The sequence below is a fragment of the Micrasema longulum genome, unplaced genomic scaffold (genome assembly GCF_059751315.1).
Source record: "Micrasema longulum isolate JH-2025_06_02 unplaced genomic scaffold, ASM5975131v1 h1tg000037l, whole genome shotgun sequence".
NCBI classification, from domain to species: Eukaryota; Metazoa; Arthropoda; class Insecta; order Trichoptera; family Brachycentridae; genus Micrasema; species Micrasema longulum.
In genome coordinates, this window is record NW_028277244.1 from 229,617 (window position 1) to 250,021 (window position 20,405).

Here is a 20,405-nt window from a genome sequence, read left to right on the forward strand (position 1 = left end):
CACGCCCCTAATACGTCACGATTCATGTTTATTTGTTCCTGACCATTCAAATCGATTTAGAACATTGTCACGAATCTTGACGTCACAACTATCAAGGCCAAACATGTCGCGTTTTTCTTGTGACGTATTTTTTTTTTAATTATGTATTTTTCCACAATATACACATTGATTTTGAAAATACAATTTATTATCGTGAATCCATTTCATATATTTTTATCGATATACGCAGTATGTGATATTTCCCTATTGTGACCTGTGACTCAATAAATTAATAAAAATTGTAAGAAAAAAAAAAGTTCAGTGTAATGTACCTACTAATCTTTGGCGCGGTTTACCCTAGTGAGGACACATTATATTAATGTTTTGTATTGTATACAAAAAAAAATTAATTGAATAAATAAATTGAAATCTTAAACAGTAAACAGGGAGCTTAAATTTTATAGTGTATCTAATTTTTGTAGTTTCAAGACGTATTGTACTTAGATTTTTTTTATTTTATTTATAAGGGTTCACAAACTATAAACAATACATACGACATCGGTATAATGCATGTAATAAGCATAATTTGTTTAGATAACAAATAAGTAAAAAAAATAAAAAAATATTATTTTTAATCTACGAGCTTAATTAAATTCTATAGATATATGAAGATATCCACTTGTTGCAATAAATTAAACTAACAGATTATTACGACTTTACCTAACAAACTTAAGGGACTATTTAATTTTTTATTTATGTGTACCCTTGAATGGTATCATTTACAAAAATAAATTTAAATAACAACAAAATATTAAAGTATTACCATATTTAATCATTTTATAATTTAAACACAGTTTCACGTTTACTTAAATAAGATATATGAAAAAGAGAATATGGTAGTCTAGGCACTTACAGAACAAACAAACCATCACGCCGTTTCCCCGTAAGGGTAGACAGAGAGGATAGAACGCTACTTCACTCTATATCTGCATACAGATCTCGCTTCATATACATTCTTACAACTTCTCATGCACGCGCGCTGATTATTCCAACTTTTGACATGTCCATCTTCAAGTATTTGTTTGATTTGGTAATGCCATGTCTTTCTCGGTCTTCCTCTATTTCTGCATCCACCAACATTCGCATTGTAAATAAAATATTCTTAGCCGTTTTTTCGCTGTCCATTCGCTCTACATGTCCAAACCAGCGCACAGCTCCTTTCTTAATTTTGTCAATAATGCTTATCTCAGCATTACATAATGTACAGATCTCTACATTTGTGCATCTATCGTACATTCGCCTGAGAGATCGCATTTCGACAGCATTCAGCCTACTTTCATCCCTGTTTTTCCAAGTCCGTACTTCGCTCCCATACATCAGGGTCGGGACCAGGACTCCGTTTTGAACTGCTAATTTTGACTCTTGCGACAAACATTTATTTGCCAAGGTTGATTTAAGTGCTCCGTTCACTCTGTTCCTAGCACTCACCCTCCTTTCAATATCTTTCACAGTCATTCCATCCCTAGTAAACTTTCGCTCCCATACATCAGGGTCTGCTAATTTTTCCTCTTGCGGCTTTCCATATTCCCTTTTTTTTAATGTTCTCCATATCTGCTGTAATTTGTCGATCTTAATGACTCCTTAGGGGCTGAAATCCAGCCTTTTGTCTACAAACATTTTGACAAACTCAAGATATATGAAGAAGTAAAATAGCCCATTCTTTCTTTTTATCTATTCCCTCTTTATCTTCAGGACAATACATATTTTGACCTTGCATTCTTTCACGAACGCTTAAATTGCTATTTGGTTGAGTTTTTGACTGATTTTCAAGTTACCGAAAATTTAGTCTGCTCAAACTTTCAGTACAAAATAATATTTGTGAATATTATCATTAGATACTCAACATCTATAAAAAAGGCACAAAAATCCAATTATAAATAATCTATGTACCTGCATTTGTGTATAAAGATCAAAGATAGATCTGTGTGGTGTTCTGTACGATATTAGTTTACAACAGCTCTTTGACTTCACAAACATCAACAGATGAAAGAATTGAAGGAATATAGATGTTCAAATATTGGCAGAATGGTGAATGTTACACAGTGTGTAAAGTGGCCACTTAAACCAGCCATTGACAGGTCATGAGCCCTGTAAATGCCTAGACTTCTATATTACCTTTTCTTAAATGTTCTTCTTCTCTGTTGTAATATGTTAATATAAACCGCTCCCCAGGGAGTTGAATCCAGTCCTTGTCTACAAATATTTGGACAAACTCAAAATATTGTTGATATTAGTTTAAACTTATGTTATAAATTTATTTAATTTTATAAACTACTGCAAAATTGTAGGGTAGTTAATTTAATGCAACATAATTTGACTAGTAATGTTAGTAAAAAGTTAGTAATTTTAATTTATTATTGGAACTCATAAAATAACAAATAATCTTCAAAACGATAGAACGCGAAATAAAATTAAAAATCTGTAATTAAACAGGAACATAATGTATATACTAAGATACGTTGTTTTTTTTTTTAAATTTAATATCATACATTTCACAACGGTGTTCAACTATTGATATTATGTCCAAATATGGACATTTTATTGTAATTTAGTTAATCTAATTTTATTGATTTAAAAATGACGTTATTTAAATCATAATGTTTTTATCATCAATTTTTACAATTTTGTGATTTTAATTAAGTTTAATTATCATTAATATCTTAACATATAGCTGCTTAAATTAAAAAAGGCCATAAATCATAAACCCAGAAATTTTGTTACATTGCAAAAATGAGATTTTAATCGATCATTTTTTCTATTAAAAAAAAGAGTCCCATTGATTTTGCATTATAAATGACTGAAATCGTACAACAGCCCTTTTGGCATTTTGCGTTTTGTTTGGTGGATAACTTCAGAGCTTTATGGGTGATGACATAAAACTTCATAATTAGATAGATACAGCTTTAAAAACGCACCTAATGATATTAAAAAATAAATATTGAAGTAAGATTATTTTTTAAAAATTCAAAAGCTCATGTTAAAAACTTTAAATAGTTCTAGTGAATTAAGTAAAATTTCTATTTGTGGCCTTTTTCAATTTATACGAAAAAAAATTCCAAGGACGTTATATGTTTCCTAAAATCATCAAGCCATTTTTTGTTTTTCTAAATATTTTTGATTTCCTTTTATAATTACTATTAAAAAATACCATATTATCTTTTAGAGGATATTTTATTTTTTCTTTCTTATGTTACACAAAAATATTTTAACTGTCCATTATTTATTATAGGAGCGAAAATTCATTAACATTTTCTTGTATACCCTCGAACAGGCCATGCCTTTGTGGGATTTTTTGTTTACTATTTTTACTATTAATATGTATTTCATTGCTATGTAATCATGCTTTATTTTTTTAATACTCTGTTTTATCACTTATGTTTATTGTAAAAAAACAAAAAATAAATCAAATTAAAAAATTAAAAAAACTACAATACAGAAGCGAAAAAATAAAAAGTAAAAGAAACACAAACATTAAATAATTCGAAATTGTCATTAGCATTTTTTTAAACACTTTCTCTTACGCCCTTGAGGTATTATATTACGAAAATGGCGCTATAAAAGTTATCCATAATTATTATTATTATTATTGCCATTCTAAAAAATTAGACAATTTAAAATAGCAATAGGTTCCTACGATAATGGTGTTCGGTTATTTCAAATTGGTTTAAAAGGAGTCAGTTAAATGAAATTAACCACGCTTCAAAAAGAAACCATCAATAGTAAATAAGTCAAGCTTATAAGGGACAACAATACCATTTAATTTATTTGAATGGCGTGTATTAGCATAAGAAGGCGTCATAAAATCATGGTGATGGCATATAAATTAGGGAGTGAGCGTACAAAACAACAAAACCCTGATTTATAAACGATAAAGACGAGACAGGGTAACAAAAAAAACAAAACAAGCCCACCCGACAACAATATTCATAACAGAGTTCTTTGACCAAGGGAGTGGCTCACAAAAAATAGAGGTATTTTGATAACTACAACCCGAGGTTAAGAAAAAATATACCTTCGTTTCATTATAGGTTTTTTTTCACAAAAATATGGTTTTAAATATTATGTTAAAAAAGCATTTAAGTTTACTGGAGAAATTTTTGGTGGAAGTGAATGATAATTTATTATAGAAATAAAAGACGTGTGATATAAAAAATACCTGCTTTTAAAATATCCACAAATTTTAAATCAGTTGGTTATCAGAAATTTTTTGATGTAAAAGGAAACGCGGTCTCACTTTTCTTCATACAAACGTATTCCCGTATTTTCACCGTGGATTATGGCATTAGAGAAATGATTTTGTTCACACTATAGACCATTGGCGTGTTTCTATCGTTTTTCTAATGGGAGATATGACCATCAAAAAACTCAAAAAAAGCCCCGTTTTCGGAAAGTTTTATCTGCCGTTTTCGGACAAACGGTATACAAATATGATAAACACAAAAAGTGCCGAGGCAGAAAATTTAATTCTGAAACTCTTCTTTTTTTGAAAAAAAAAACAAAACGCTTCAGTTTTGGGGTGCGGAAACGGGACAGCGAAACGTCGATTTTACTAAGGCAAACCAACGTGCAGTTGTCCTTTTTGCACAGTATCGGGGAGGCATTATTGAGAAATTGACAGAAAAAAATGTTCAAATATCACTTAATCAATATTGTCTGGTATCGTATATCATCTTAAGCATCCCTCAGCTAATTTGTATTTTAATCTTCTTTTATAATTTGAACCAACTAGTCCAAAACAAGTCAAATCACTTAATGCGGTACTTAACTTGGGGTATCAGATGTATATACTCTAAGGTACTCAAACACAAACATTTATTTTACGGAGTAAAAATAATGAAAAATGATTTTATAAAAACAAACTCCTTTGTACGACGTCACTAATTTATCCGAATCTACGAATAATAGATTTCTGGTTTTCGGGAAGCAAATTCACCAATCAGCGGAACCCACCGAAGAGAATGAGGAACTTCAGCCCTACGGGAAATTGGATACAAAAATGTTTTCTTACGCGGGGTAAAAATTAGTGCATTAAATTGTACGGCAAAGTTTCTTGAAAATGTACAGAAAAAATAATAAAAAATGTTTTGATAAAAACGCACTACTTTAAATGACGTCACTGGTTCATGTGAATCAACCTATGATCTGAGAGCTATGGAAGATTTCCGGTCTGCTTGTCGCTTCTGGATCAATAGGAAGAACTGAATGAGAATATGCGGAAATGAACCTCTGACGTCACACGCGGAGTTATTTCAGAAATACAAAACTTTTAAAAATCGTAGCGCCGATAATACGATATGTAAAAATTAAAAAAAAAAGTTTTTGACTTAGTTTAACAGTCTATTAACAAATAAAATTTTTAAAAAAACCACTGAACTTCCTCATTTGTGACGTCACACGCGGGGTAATTTAAAAATTACAAAATTTCAAAAAATCATCGCTTTGATAAAACGAATATTCTTTATTTTATTTGACTTGGTTAAATGACACTTGTATAACATCCTTTTCAAAAACAAATTTAATCCATATATTTTACTATATCTCTTAACATACATAAATATATTTTTGTAAAGTATTCCATAAAGGTGTTTTAAATTTGTGTCCTAAAATCAAAAATAGTCAAAAACTGCATGGCGCCAATTCGACATGGAAAATCAATAAAATCTTCATCGGGTTGCTACCTGCTAAATTGTTACCCCAAACTACTTCAAATAAAAAATAATGTAAAATAATATGAACAACTTACAGTATAGTTAGCTTTCCAAAATGTCCGAGGAATCAAAAGATAGCCAATTAATTAGATTGATAATATAATCAATCAAAATAAATTTCACAAATTTCAATAAAAAAAACACAAATCGGTATAAAACTTCGCCCACTTAACGTCAAAACCACTTTTGTTTACATTCCTAAATAAACAATATTTTATAGTAACACGGCAAACTGTTTACAAACACAATTTTACTAAAATCCGCACTAAAAAACTGTCAAAAACATTGCAACTTTTTCATCTGTCAGATAATCGAAATTCAAAACTCAACAGATAAATGAGATTTAAAAAAACGAATATTGATCCGTGTTCCAAAATACACGCGCTGTATTTTTCGACCGGTAGGTACTTCGTTGTGATTTTTTTTCCTTCGAGAATTTTGGACTACGTTTGTTTTTTTTTTTGTTGATAACTAACTGCACGCGATTTAAGAGGAAGAATAGTTTATTGTGACGTCGGATGCGATAGATGGTAGCTGCGCCAGACAGCTGTATCGACTGAGGCCGGCCGCGGCTTGGCGTGTGCTGTTTGGGGTAGACTTTTGTGTGGGGTGGAGCAGATCCGAATCGGTTATTGCATTTATTACTATGTATTGTAATAAAGACACGCATTATAGAAACAAACCATTTATTAATTATTTAATGTTATTCAATGACATTGAGTTATGGTAAAAAAAATACGCACAATTTATTTATTCATTCAAAATTACAAAATTAAATATTTATGAACTTATTTAGGCTTTTTAGGCTATGCCCGTATCAAGTCACAATAAATAACAATAAAAATACATAGTAAAATTAAATAGATAAAATTATTATGACATAGAATAACAATCTAGAAAAAAAAAGGTAAATGTAATAAGTAATCGAATTCCAAAGAATACAACGCAAAAAAGATAATAAGAAATAATTTTTAAAATATAAATTATACAAATTAAGAATCACACATAATCAAATATACAAAATAGTGGTATCATTAATATCAACAAAATAATAGTAAAATATAGTAGCACTAAAAAAAACAAAGAAGAGTATCATTTAAATTAACAGAAAAAGAATATATGTAAAAGCATAATTGAAATGATAATATAGATATGTATTCTAGAAACTCACTCAATACTATAGTAAGAAATATAAGAAATAGGAGCAATAAATCATATGCCAAATAATAGTACGCACTAAATTAAATTAAACCAAAATGCATAATGAGAAAAAAAAACATAAAAATTATCAATATATATAAAAAGCAAATAAAAGTAAAAAGTATGGAAGGAAAGCAGATTTGTAATTTTTTGCTAATCTCGAATTAAAAAAAAATTGACAACATCGTCCCTATCGATTATACGATCAAAGATAATTCCATATCACGGTGTAGCGAGGTTAGAGACTTTTTTTTTAAAAGCTAATTATTATAATCAAAATGCATTTCCACCAAGAAATGTCAGCAGAAAAACTCAATAAATTTTAAAAGCTAATCAATAGGCTTAAGTTAGCTCTAATAGATTGTCATTAATGAGTAATACTTAATCTAAACAGTCTTAAAATCTACTTAAATTTACAAAATGTATAATTGACATCATCATCATCGTTTCCTTTCCGCACCGAATGGTGCATAGGGCACTGAATTCGTACACCAATCGCAGCGTATCTTGATAATTTTTGTTACATGAAGGTAAGATGATCAGTTTTACGCTTCAGGTACCAGTCCAGGGACTATGAAATATTATAGTGTGAAAACACCCTTTTGAATAAATATTTCATCTTTCACATGTCGGGAATCGAATCCGAGACCTCTTGAATGGCAGGCTAACGCGCTGACCATTACACCACGAGGCTGACAAAAATCAACAAACGGTATAAATATGGCATAATCTAGGCGGAAATGGCAAGTGTGACATCGCGAGTAAGGAGAGACAACACCGTTTGCTTCTTAACTGCCTGCCCATGCTCTAGGAACACATCGACAGTACCGTTTAGTGAGATTTCGTTCACTGTTCTGAGGATCCTTGGCAGAGGGGAAAAGAATCCGATGTTAGTTTTATAATTTCCCACAGCAATGACAGGATTGGTACGCAAGTTAGGGCGGGGTACTTTAAGGTTTATCTGAGCAAGGATATCATGAGCATCTAAACAGTTAGATATTAATTTGTGCAAGAATATTAAACTAGCCAAAATCTTTCTGAATTCTAAATTTAAAAATTCTAAAGACTTGGGAGTTATTCTTGATAGTAGATTGCTGTTTGGGTCTCACATAAATTCTATTGTTGAAAAAGCTTACCAAATGCTAGGCTACATTTTAAGAATTTCCAAACCCTTTAAAAAACAAAATACATTGAAAACTTTATACAACACTTTCGTACGCAGTAACTTGGAGTTTGCATCCGTTGTGTGAAGCCCACAATATATAACAAACATTGAAAAGATTGAAAATGTTCAATGAATTTTTTTTAAATGCCTAGATTATAAAAACAATAAAACGCTTTGTACTTACAGCCAATCTGCCAAACAAATTTGACTTTTTACCCTTGAAAACTGACGCACTATATCTGAATTATGCTATTTATATAAATTATTAAATAATATGGTAAACTTTTTTAACCTACTCTCCAAAATTAATCTTAATGTCCCCGGTTTCGCGTGACAAGAAATAAGTATTTATTTTATCCGCCGGTCAGTAGCACTAACTATGCACAATACTCTTTCCTCTATCGTTCTTGCTCAAACTATAATGCTTTTTTTCATCTGTTGATATATATAACATGCCCCTTAATTTATTTAAAAATAAATTAATACTCCTTATTTCTGGATGCGATACGATCCCACTTACTATTTTATGATGCTCACACTTACACACACCTGAACACTTACTCCTACACTAATACACATAAACACACATCTACACTTACTCTCATACATATACATAAACACACCCTTTTGTTGTTACACAATTTAATAATATGTTTGATTCTTTTTTAGAAACTTTGCTGGTCTGTCTTTAAACTGTATTTTTTTTATGTTACTATATCATTGTTGACTGTTTGTTTCTTTAAAATAAATAAACAAATAAAATAATGTTTATAATTTATGTTATTGTAGAATGAATTCGACCGCATAGTGTTCGTTATATAACATGCCCCTTAATTTAATTAAAAATAAATTAAGACTAATTCTCTCTGACTGCGATACGCTCCCACTAGCTATTTAATGATGCTCACGCTTACACACACATAAACACTTACTCCCACACAAATACACATAAACACACCTCTACGGAGTTTATGTATTATGAAATATTTTTATTATTTAAAAAAGCCTTTATGTTTGTTAAGTACATATTTTTTATATACCTACATATACAGGATGTTCTTTAAACCCTGTCACATCCAAAACCACGATGATCACGATGAGCAATAAGACATATTAGCATATTTAAAAAAATGTTTGGAACAAATAAAATTTACAAAAATTAAATATTTAAAAAAAAAATGATTGCTTACATCTGAAGGGGAGAAACGAGGAGGGGGGAAGGAAGAGTCTGGTACACTGTCGACCCTCGCTTCTCCCCTGCAGAAGTAAGCAATTATTTGTTTTTTTCAATATTTTATTTTTTTTAATTTTCTTCGTTCTAAACAGTTTTTTTTAAATATGCTAATATGTCTTCTTGCCCATTCTGATCATTGTGGTTTCAGATGTGACAGGGTTTAAAGAACACCCTGTACATATAGGTATATAAAAAAAATATGTACTTAACAAACGTATAAGCCTTTTTTAAACAATAAAAATATTTCATTAATATATAAACTCTTGATCAAATAGACATCTTATTTTATATTTTTTAAATCTCCATCTCTGTTGTAATGTATTAAAATTTATTGCTCTAAGGAGGTTGAATCCAGTTCTTTTCTACAATCATTTGGACACACTCAAAATATCGTTAAATTATAAACAAACTCCTATTACACCTCTGTCCAAATATTTCATAGTTCTCCTTGGGAGAGCAGTGCAGAGCACCGTCGGGCCAGACTCCCATACAGCCGTCCCTGTCACTCCCGTCTCCCGTCACAGGGCATTTATTAGTCACCAGTCCGCAATAATCCTCCTAAGCATTGCTGCCGCCGACTCTGGACCGAACTCCTACAGAATGAGCACAATGAGAATACGTCATCCGAACCATGGGTCATGAGCTGGTCATAAGTCATAAGTTAAAATGACCTGCTGACGTCATAGTTGGAAATTGCAGCTTTTGAGACATTTCTGCGGCTTGGTCGGCGGCTTGTATATAAAGGGGACAATGTCAAATATCCAAAGTTTCGTAGAGAGTCGTATCAACAATAGCAACAACAAACCATCATGCCGTTTCCCCGTAAGGGTAGGCAGATAGGATAGAACGCCACATCACTCAATCTTTGCATACAGATCTCGCTTCCTCTACATTCATACATCTTCTCATGCACGCGCGCCGATTATTCCGGCTTTTGACATGTGCATCTCCAAGTATTTGTTAAATTTAGTCGTGCCATGTCTTTCTCGGTCTTTCTCTATTTCTGCATCCATCAACATTCGCATTGTAAATAAAATATTCTTAGCTGTTTTTTCGCTGTCCATTCGCTCTACATGTCGAAACCAGCGCAGAGCTCTTTTCTTAGTTTTGACAAAATTTAAGACAAAAATCAACTAAACATCTACACTACACCATGAAGAGAGGAGGGGGTGAAAGTAGAAAGAAAAGAAGAAGGAGAAAGAAACAACTCAAACATTCATATATCGACATTTCAATCTTGATTTAAATGTAAATAAAAAAGTGGTATGTAACATTAGTGGGTAGATCATTTCATAATCGAACAGCTACTACTGTAAACGAGGAGGCAACAAAAATGAATGGGTATTAAAAGAGTTCTCTCGTTACTAGAACGAAGAGATATCTCATCTTGTGATAAAGGTTGGAAGAGCTCTCTCAGATAAACAGGCGAAGCGGGGTTATTCAAAATATTGTAAAGAAGTGATAGAATGTAAATGATTCTTCTATGCCTGATTAAGGAGTCAGTGTATTTGCGAGCGGTATTCGGTTATGTGTTCAAATTTGCGAAGATATAATGTATACAAACATTCTAAAATCGTTTTACCTTTTAAGCAGTTGAGAATTAGCATCTGGGTAACACATATTTTTATCGAATCGACACATTGTGGAATAACAAGATATCATTTCTTTCTTTGTTATGAGACCACTTGAATTGAATCTAGAACACTAGGTACTATATCATTTCGGTAGCCTGTAGACTAAAACAGGGGTGCTATTCTGAATTTTCGGAAGAAAGAAATTTGGAGATTTTTTTTTTGCATGCGATTACACTTTGCTTCATATTTGGCCACACTGATTATACCTCAAATAAATACAAACGCATGAAACAAAACATGATGATTTTTCACTAGGTTGAATTGTTCGAACCTCTTTCGTTTTTTCCGGTTTTCAAGCAATTTTATAGCGGCGAACTATGGAACGCCAATTCAAAGAAAATATTTTGAGTTTGTTCAAATTTTTGTAGACGTGAACCGGATTCAAACCCCTAGGGAGCTGTTTATATTAACATACTACAACAGAGATGTAGAACATTTTAGAGAAGGAAATACAAAAGTCTGGGCATCTACAGGGCTTATGACCTGTTATTGGCTGGTTTTAGGGGCCATTTAACACACTGTGTAACATTCAGGCGTTGCCTAGTATGTGGGTGAAAATGTGAATCTCACCCACATCAATAAAGGTTTCAGCTCTTTAACTTCACAAACTTAAACGAAAGAATGATGAATGTCACACAGTGTGTAAAGTGGCCACTTAAACCAGTCAATTACAGGCTTCTGTATTTCCTTCTCTAAAATGTTCTCCATCTATGTTGAAATATAGTAATTATAAAACAGTTTATTTTACGTCACTTAGTACTGAAACCATCAAAAATAGAATTTCATGCTTTACATTTTACATGCATTTCCCCTCCTAACTCCCCGCAGTACCTCCGCGCTAACGCGGGACGCGATATATATATATATATATATATATATATATATATATATATATATATATATATATATATATATATATACATATATATTTATAAATATATATATATAAATATAGTTGGATAATTTATATAGCTCCATTTTTGTGAAAATCACCTCAAGGGCGCTGTACAATTAATAAATATCCCAGCACGTCTTGCAGCTACAGAGCGCATGAACTCTAGGAAATTTAAAATGATATCAATAAATTTACAAAAAATAGAGCATAGTGGTAAATTTGTCAAGTGTTCATGCCAAGAAGTAAGCAATAAAAAACTAAATAAATAAAGCACTGTATTAACTCCATGGCTAACCAAGGGAGATAGATGTCCGAAGAGAATCTTTTGTAGACAGTAGGTAGATACCGTCGCCATGTGGCCCACTGGCTGCTTGATAATTTCTGGAAACGCACGTGTGTAGTAACTGGGGGATTATGCCTATTGTTCCAACGACTTGATGTCCATTTTGTCCAAATAAGTGGTGTTTAACGCGTCACGGTGAAAGCACGCGATGTCATATCATCCTCTCGAAACAGTATTTTATGAAAAATTATATGAATTGCTTTAAAAACTAAAAATATTGTTTAACAGTTTTATAAACATAACGACATTTTTTAATATTTTTAAAGTCGTATTTATAACATTTGAGCTCGGGTATTCTTGTTGCTCCTCGGGAACTCGCGGATTTTTTTCATCTTAAGGCTCGGGAAGATCAACTTAAATGTCTCATAAAAAACGAAGACTTCCATATTCCCTTTTTAAAATAGTCATCTATTTCTGTTGTGATATAATTATGCTATTTTCTTTTCTTTATTATTTTTAATGTATCATGATGCATTTTATTTTATTTACTTACTCGCGATAAAAATAAATTGCGTTGATGTGACGTCACTGTAACAATACAATGACAAACATTCGAGTATAAATATTGAAACAGGATGCTAAGAGTTTGCGATGCAAACAGATGCGACTGAATTTACAGTATGAGAAAATAATACTTGACATTATTTAACAATAAACAACTGTATTTTAAAGCATCAAGCCGATTACATATTTTATTTGTTTTATTTTTTGTTTGCCTCGTGGGTAGGTAAGTATTCAGAGCTATGCTATCAGGAGGCATCCGCAGTCCATGGCCAAGCCAAACGTATTGCCTCTGCTTGGTGACAGTTGTCACCGGATCCATCCGTTCCCTTATTACTTCATTCCTCACAAAGTCATATGGTCAAAGCACCAGTAAATGACCACCACCCAGTAAATAACCATTAGTTGATAAAACACAATATAATAAGAATTGCTACATGTGTCCAGTCAAAAAACTTTTAACACTAGAAACTATGACAAAAGCAGTAGGCGGACACATCTTTTGGTAAGAAACAAATCTATAAGTTTTGAACTGTGAGTTGTCAAAAAGTAATAGTGCGTCCTCCCGTTATTTTCTTTTTTTTTCACACTTCCTCTTTTCAAAATAGATATTACAGAAATTCCATTCATGGCTCCAGTCAAAAACTCAGGTATTCATAAGTATTTAGGGTGGCACGATCAGGTTAACGAAGTTAGTCGTAAACTTTATAGCAGTTTGCACTCACTTAAAATAATACAGAATTTCTTACCAATTAATGTTAAGCAAACATTAGTCCAGAGCTTACTTCTTCCACTCCTTGACTATGCGGATGTATGTTATACAGATGCTAACTCTGAATTGCTTGATAAGTAAGAAAGATTGCAGAATATTTGTATTCGTTATATCTTAATTCTTCGCAAATTTGACCACATAACCGAGTATCGCACGCAACTACACTGGCTCAGTATCAGGCATAGAAGAAACATTCACATTCTATCACTTCTTTACAATATTTTAAATAATCCCACTTCGCCTGTTTATCTGAGAGAGCTCATCCAACCTCTTTTACAACACGCACTATCTCTTCGTTCTAGTAACGAGAGAATCCTTTTAATACCCTGTCATCGCTCTAATTTTCTTGCCTCCTCTTTCACAGAAGTAGCCGCTCGATTGTGGAATAATCTACCCACTAATGTAAGAGACGCCCCTTCTTTATTTACATTTAAGTCAAGATTGAAATGTCACTATCTAAATTGTTATTTTATCCTTCTTCTTTCCTTCACATCCCCTCTCCTCTCTTCAAGTATAGTGTTATTTTTTAAATATTTATTTTTGTTAATCTTTGTTTTTAATTTTTGTATAAAATTGTAAGATTCAATATGTCCATGTATTTATAATTTTCTCAAACTGAACGGTTTGGGTAGGTAGGAAGAAATTGCCTTAAGGCAATATGCCCGCCCTTATATGTATATATATTGTATATATATATAAAGTGTCAAATAAATAAACATTGTTCTGAGATTGATAGTGTTTTTATAAGGAAAGGTGTGGTAAGTGTTTTATTTGTTGCTATTTTTTGTGCAATTATTTGAATATATCCATATTCTAATGTGTTAGGGTGTTTTATAATGTTATGATTTAACTAAATCTGAGTATTATTTTTACTGGGGTAGCAGTAGTCATTCACTGGTGATTCTGCTATTTTATAGTAATATTAATTATAATTGTAATACTCGTATTTCAATAAAAAAGTGAAAAATTCATGTGTTTTTTATTGTTTTCTTTTATTTTGTACGCTTTATCAATGAAATTTATACCTTTAATGTGGATTTCACTACAAGCTAAACCTTAAGCGGTCATTCATTGGTGCTTTGACCCTATCACCGCACACCCAAGATTCTTCTGAGACATGTATTCTCGAAACTCAGAGGTTTGCTGTTTTGGGCCTAGGTGGGATTCGTATCCGTAGAGGAGAATAGGTGGATTCAAATTTAATACCAGTCCAAAAATATTTGGACTTTGATTTTTGAAAAGTATATCGGTTAAAGTGTACAATCTACTTCCTTTATCCATAAGGACAATTAGTAAGTTCTCGTAATATAAAATTACTATTAAGAAATGGATAGTGGAGGTGGGTTGCGCACGGATCGATGAGTGGATCAAGCCAAATAGGTAAAATGTATGCACTGTTTATGCAATTTTTTAATTGGTCTTTATAATATATTTAATTATGTTTTTTATGAATATTTTTGTTTTTTATTGTTTATGATGTTAATTATAATGGGGTTAATTGGATTAATTACGAGTTTGTTTATTGTTATTATTATGTTAACTTTGTTAAATAGCTCATCTTGGGCATGTTTCACATTTTGTAAAATGTTTTCCTCGGCACGGGACACCCCACCCCAGTGAGGGAACATTATTCTGTATAAAAAAAGAATACAAACAATGTAAAAGTATAAATAAATAAATAAATATGGGACTATATATTAATTAAAACTAGAAGTCAATTGAGGCCCTGGGTGAAAACAAGAACTAGGGGTTGTGAACATAAATGTATACGCATACACATAGTTCCGGGGGGTTAAATATTTCTTCTGGCAAAAATATTCATCTTCCCCTGCTATTTGGGGGTGGCAGACGATTTCGTCATTTATTAGGTCGCCGAATGTATTATTGTTTTATGTTTTTTTCTTTATATATCTCATGTTTTTATTTTTCTTTTTTTCTATGTACTCGTATTTAAAATTATATAAACTCTTATAAATAAACAACTAAAACAGAGAAAGTCTCTTTTTTGGAGAGTCACAGTGATAACATTTACTAGATGTGTAAAAGTAGATATGTTTAGAATTTTACAAACACATGTACTTTTTATGAAATTTATGAAAAAAAAAATCTAAAAAAATGGACAAACACAAACTTACTTACACTTAATGAAAAAAAATGCAATATTATCGATTTTGAATCTAGAAAAAAATGTCATAAAGTATAAGCTTACATAAATAATGAACGACCAACTGAAGTTAATCATGTTTCATACTTAGGACTAACAATCGACATTGAAAATTCATATCAACAGTTTAATTAGCAAAGTGGCGACATTATCGAGTCTTTTTTTTTAATCAACAATTTTGTTCCAAAAACGAAAAAATTCTAATGTATGAAGCCTATGTACAAACGAAAAATATGTTGTATGCAACTACCATGGGGAACAGGAAATCAAAATGACAGGCTACAAAGACAGCAAAATAAAATATTAAAGTTAGTATATGACCTTTCCTATCTAACAGAAACTAGAGAACTCTTTAAATAAAATAAGCAATTAAATATGAGAGTCAATTAAATTTATCCATAAATTAGCCACTAATGCAATTGTAGACGAAGAACTAAAACTTGGAAAAAATTGTAGTAACCATGGACACAATACGAGAATATCAGAAAAATATCATGTACAACCTTCTAAAACGAGACAAGGACAGTCGAGACAAATAAACCAGAACTGAAATTATATAATAAACTACCAGACAAAACTAAACAAAATATTTAGAAAAACTTTTCAAAAGATGTAAAAAATATTATTATCATCAACAGAGTATGAATAAAAACTTGTATTTTATTTTTTGTAAAATGCATGTATTTTCAAATAAATAAAAATACCCCAACATGTTTGGCCTTGATAATGAGGAAGATTATCCCATAGTTTCTTTTTGATCCCAGCAGTATTTCTACGCTTTAAAACGACACAACACGGTATAGTTGAATTCAAATCGGGAGTTGCGTACTGAGCGATGTCTATAGATACAAAGAAACTAATGGGTCGAAACGCAAAACTACTAGTTTAAAAGTAGTTAAGTCGCCTTCTGTTTTTTGCCCTTCTCAATTTAAATTCTACGCCCTTATCAATTTAAAATTGTCAAAAAAAATCGTATTTCCCTAGTGCATTAAAATAATATTTTATCGCGACATTTCATAAAGCGCAACAAAACTGCAAACAATAAGATTTTCTTATCATTGTTTATTATGCGCTATCGCAATATTACTCATAATTCATAATAATAATTTTTATATTACCGTACCTAAGCACCTGAGAAAATGCGGTCTGAATTTCCTTCAAACAAACGTAACCCCATAAATTGTAGCTCTGATAATACGATGCAAAAAATAAAAAAATATGTATTATGCATAGTTAATTAACAACTAAGAAAATTTTAAAAAACCACTAAACTTCCTCATTATTGTGAGACTCCCATGAGATTTTTTTTAAGGCATTCTCTTTAAGTCTTTGAACTCGTTTTTGACTCTCAAAACTGGCTTTAATGGTCAATAGATTTTTTCGGTCCGAAATTTATTACGTTATTCCTATAAAACTTTTTAAATTTTAAACCCAAAACATGTAGGCGTATAATAGGTCTTGTATTACAACTTACAACCCACATTAATCCATCTTGAAAGAATTATTTCTAAAAGGAATAAACTACTTCTGTAGAAAGAAAAACACATCTATTGATTAAAAGAATACAGATACTTAGTGCCACTCACCTGATATAACCTTTTTTAACATTAGTCTTGTGCCAAGGAAGTCCAATCGTCAAATAGTCAAATAGGACGATGGAGTTTTGTAAAAAGCGTGAATTAGTTTCATGAATAACTTAAATCGTTTCTGAATTTTGAAAGATCTTTTGATCAGTTCTCTCAGTTTACTCGGATTTTGGTGGAATTTTAAGGACATCGTTTTGATCCTTTTATGGAACCCGTAAGGTCTGTGAACCTCTCAATCTTCTTTCCTTACATTTGATTTTTTTAAGATCTGCCGTGCGACTACAATCGATGATATAAACGTGTTATATTATTTATCGGCATAATAAAAATTAGATTAATTCTCCACGAAACCATCGGGTGTACTACATTTATTTATTTATATTATTTTATTAGGTAATTCAACAAAGATACGTACTTAAAAACACATTCAATTCATAGACAAGGTTTCAGATATAAAATTGATATATAAAAATAATTGTTTGCTTCAAATACATTAAGATAAAATAAACGGTAGTATTTCTAGGTCTCAAAACGTAAGTACGCGACCTAGAACAGGTGGTAATATCTTAATTCCTAAATTAAAAACAACTACTGCACAACATCATTATACTTTCAGAGGAATATTTTTCTTTAATGAAATGAACAAAGATATTAATAAGTACAGTCAAGAATACAATATATTTAAGAAAGAAGTAAAAAAATACATCTATAATTCTTCTTTATGTAACACTGATTGAAAACATCGTTAAGATCTTTTTTGTAATTTATATGTTATTTTAAAAATATTTTTGATTAAAATAAAATAATCTATTATAAGACGTCACTCCTTATTATGTACATAAAAATTGTTTATTTCTTTTACGTAATGGGAAACGTTAATGTAAATATATGTATTTGATTATTGTAAAAAAATGTATTCAGTTGTAATATTCTATTTTAATTTGTTATTAATAAATAAAAAATTAAAAAAATATATTACAACTTAATAAAATACAGAATAGATTCCTTAACTTCTGGATCGTAAATCTCTTACATATTTTGACTCGTACGAAGACTCTTCTTCCTTTCAAAGATTAACTTCCCTTACTAAACGTAGAAGCATTTCTGATCTGTCTTTCCTCTTCAAAATTTCAAACAATTTTATCGATAGTCCATATGTCTTAGAGCGTATTTCTATCAATTGTCCCGTAAAGTCAACACGACAAGTTCATTTTCTTTATAATTCATTGCCCAAAAAAATTTTTTGTTCAAAACTCTTTATTTATCGTAGCTGCTTCAAATTTAATTTACTTTGTCCCCATTTAGATATTTTTAATACAAAATTTTGTGACTTCAAAAAAAACTTTTTGAAACACTGTAAAATGAAACATTTGTCAGTGTGTAATATGTTTATGTTTTTTTAATTATGTTTATTTTATTATAGTATCAAAACTTAAAATTGGTCAACTATATTATGAAAATCCCTCTCCTCCACTCTATTTCCTCACCCCTTAACCTTCTTACGAGCTCTTTTTTTATTCTCATGTCTTATATAATATATTGTTTTTCTCTTTACTGTGTAACATGTTCTCTCATTATATTTGTGAAAAACTTTAACTGGATGCATGTACTATTTTTTATATTTTGTATTGTTATATAATAACTGTAGATTTTCCTTAATAAAAAAAAATACACAATTCCATATAGATATATCTTTATCATAGAATTAAGGAGCGTAGAATCATTTTTAAATACATCGGACTGTGTCCAAAAATTCCCCCACTATGCCCCACTTTCGCCGCGCGCATTCGTGATGTTACCACGTAATGTTGCACGATGGGAAAAATAATAATCTGAACACAAATGTAAGGTAAAAAAAAGCAATCTGTAAATTTCTCTAAAATTTTATTGTGCACGCGGAAATATTGATTGAAACAACAGGTAGATAAGTAAAGGGTCATTCAATAAGAGTTATTGAATTAATGAACTTTGAACTTAAAATATTTAAAAAAATTATTTGACATAAAACGGATATTTTTATATCATGTAAAATAATATTTTATGTTTTGAAGATAATATCGGTCAAATGTTCACCACAGAGTTGTATAATCTAAGGTCCAATTTTTATTAGTTCTCTCATTAGATGAGCAAAGTTGGGTAAAAAAAATTACTACCCTGACAACACAAACGAAATGTCCATTTTGATTTCTTCGACCATCTGACAGATAAAAAAAAATAAAAAAAATTTAAATAATTTATTTGCTACTTAGACATTCATTTGCTAATTACACATAAAATGTGATCCCATCCTATTTCTTTAAGATCTTAGCAGTATTTCTGCACTTTATAAAGACACAACACGGCATAGTTTAATTCAAATCAGGAGTTACGTACTGAGCGACGTCTACAAAGAAACTAATGGGTCAAAACGTAAAACTACTCATTTATGAGTAATTTAGTCGCCTTCCGTTTGATGCTCGTATGCGGTTTCTGGACTATTCTTGATTCTATGATCTTTATATATATATAATTCTTCTGTACCTGGGATTTCACTGAACTCATCCTAAACGGCTCAACCGGTATACGTGCAGTTTTCGGCGAAACATAGATCTTTGCGCTGCGCATGTTCGTAGATATAAGTAAATCTTCAGTCTAGGACGTAAATCGATTTTTTGTTTTACTAGTAATGACTTAGGACTTAGGATACAGAGATTTCGGTATTATTTATGTTTTCTTTGGATATTTATTGTTTATTTTTAAGACTGAAAAAGCACACATAATGATAAAACTATAATTACTTTTTAATATTATTATAAAATACATAATTTGCTGCCTTAGAACGGGGAAGCTATCCCTAGTTCAAAAAACAAAAAAAATCCAAACAAAAAATAACATGATGTAATAACTTATATTTCCATATAAGTTATTTATTCAAAAAATACTTGGTACACTTCCACTTATTTATTTAGACCAATTAGCGCTTTCACCCTCTAATGGGCATCTTCAGACCGGTGAATATTATACAGTGTAAGGGTAATTTATATAAAACTAAATATTATCTTCAGTGTAGGTATATTTAAAAATAAGTTGAAAAAGATACAATACGCAATATTGCAATGGAACAGAGTGAGACAAATTATTGAAACATGTGTTGGCGGCGGTGTACTTTAAGAAAATATTCTATT

At 30.9% G+C, this 20,405-nt stretch overlaps 1 long non-coding RNA gene across 2 annotated transcripts in view; it reads right to left on the minus strand.

Moving 5' to 3' along the window:
* LOC148285382 (uncharacterized) overlaps positions 1-20,405 on the minus strand; it is a 121,093-nt gene that overhangs the window by 79,447 nt on the left and 21,241 nt on the right. Inside the window, exon 2 of one of the 2 annotated variants that reach the window (XR_015822141.1) lies at positions 5,783-6,020. This is a non-coding gene — a long non-coding RNA (uncharacterized LOC148285382). Of the gene's footprint in view, positions 1-5,782; positions 6,290-20,405 lie in introns of those variants that run through there. The other variant, XR_015822140.1, reaches the window with a different exon arrangement.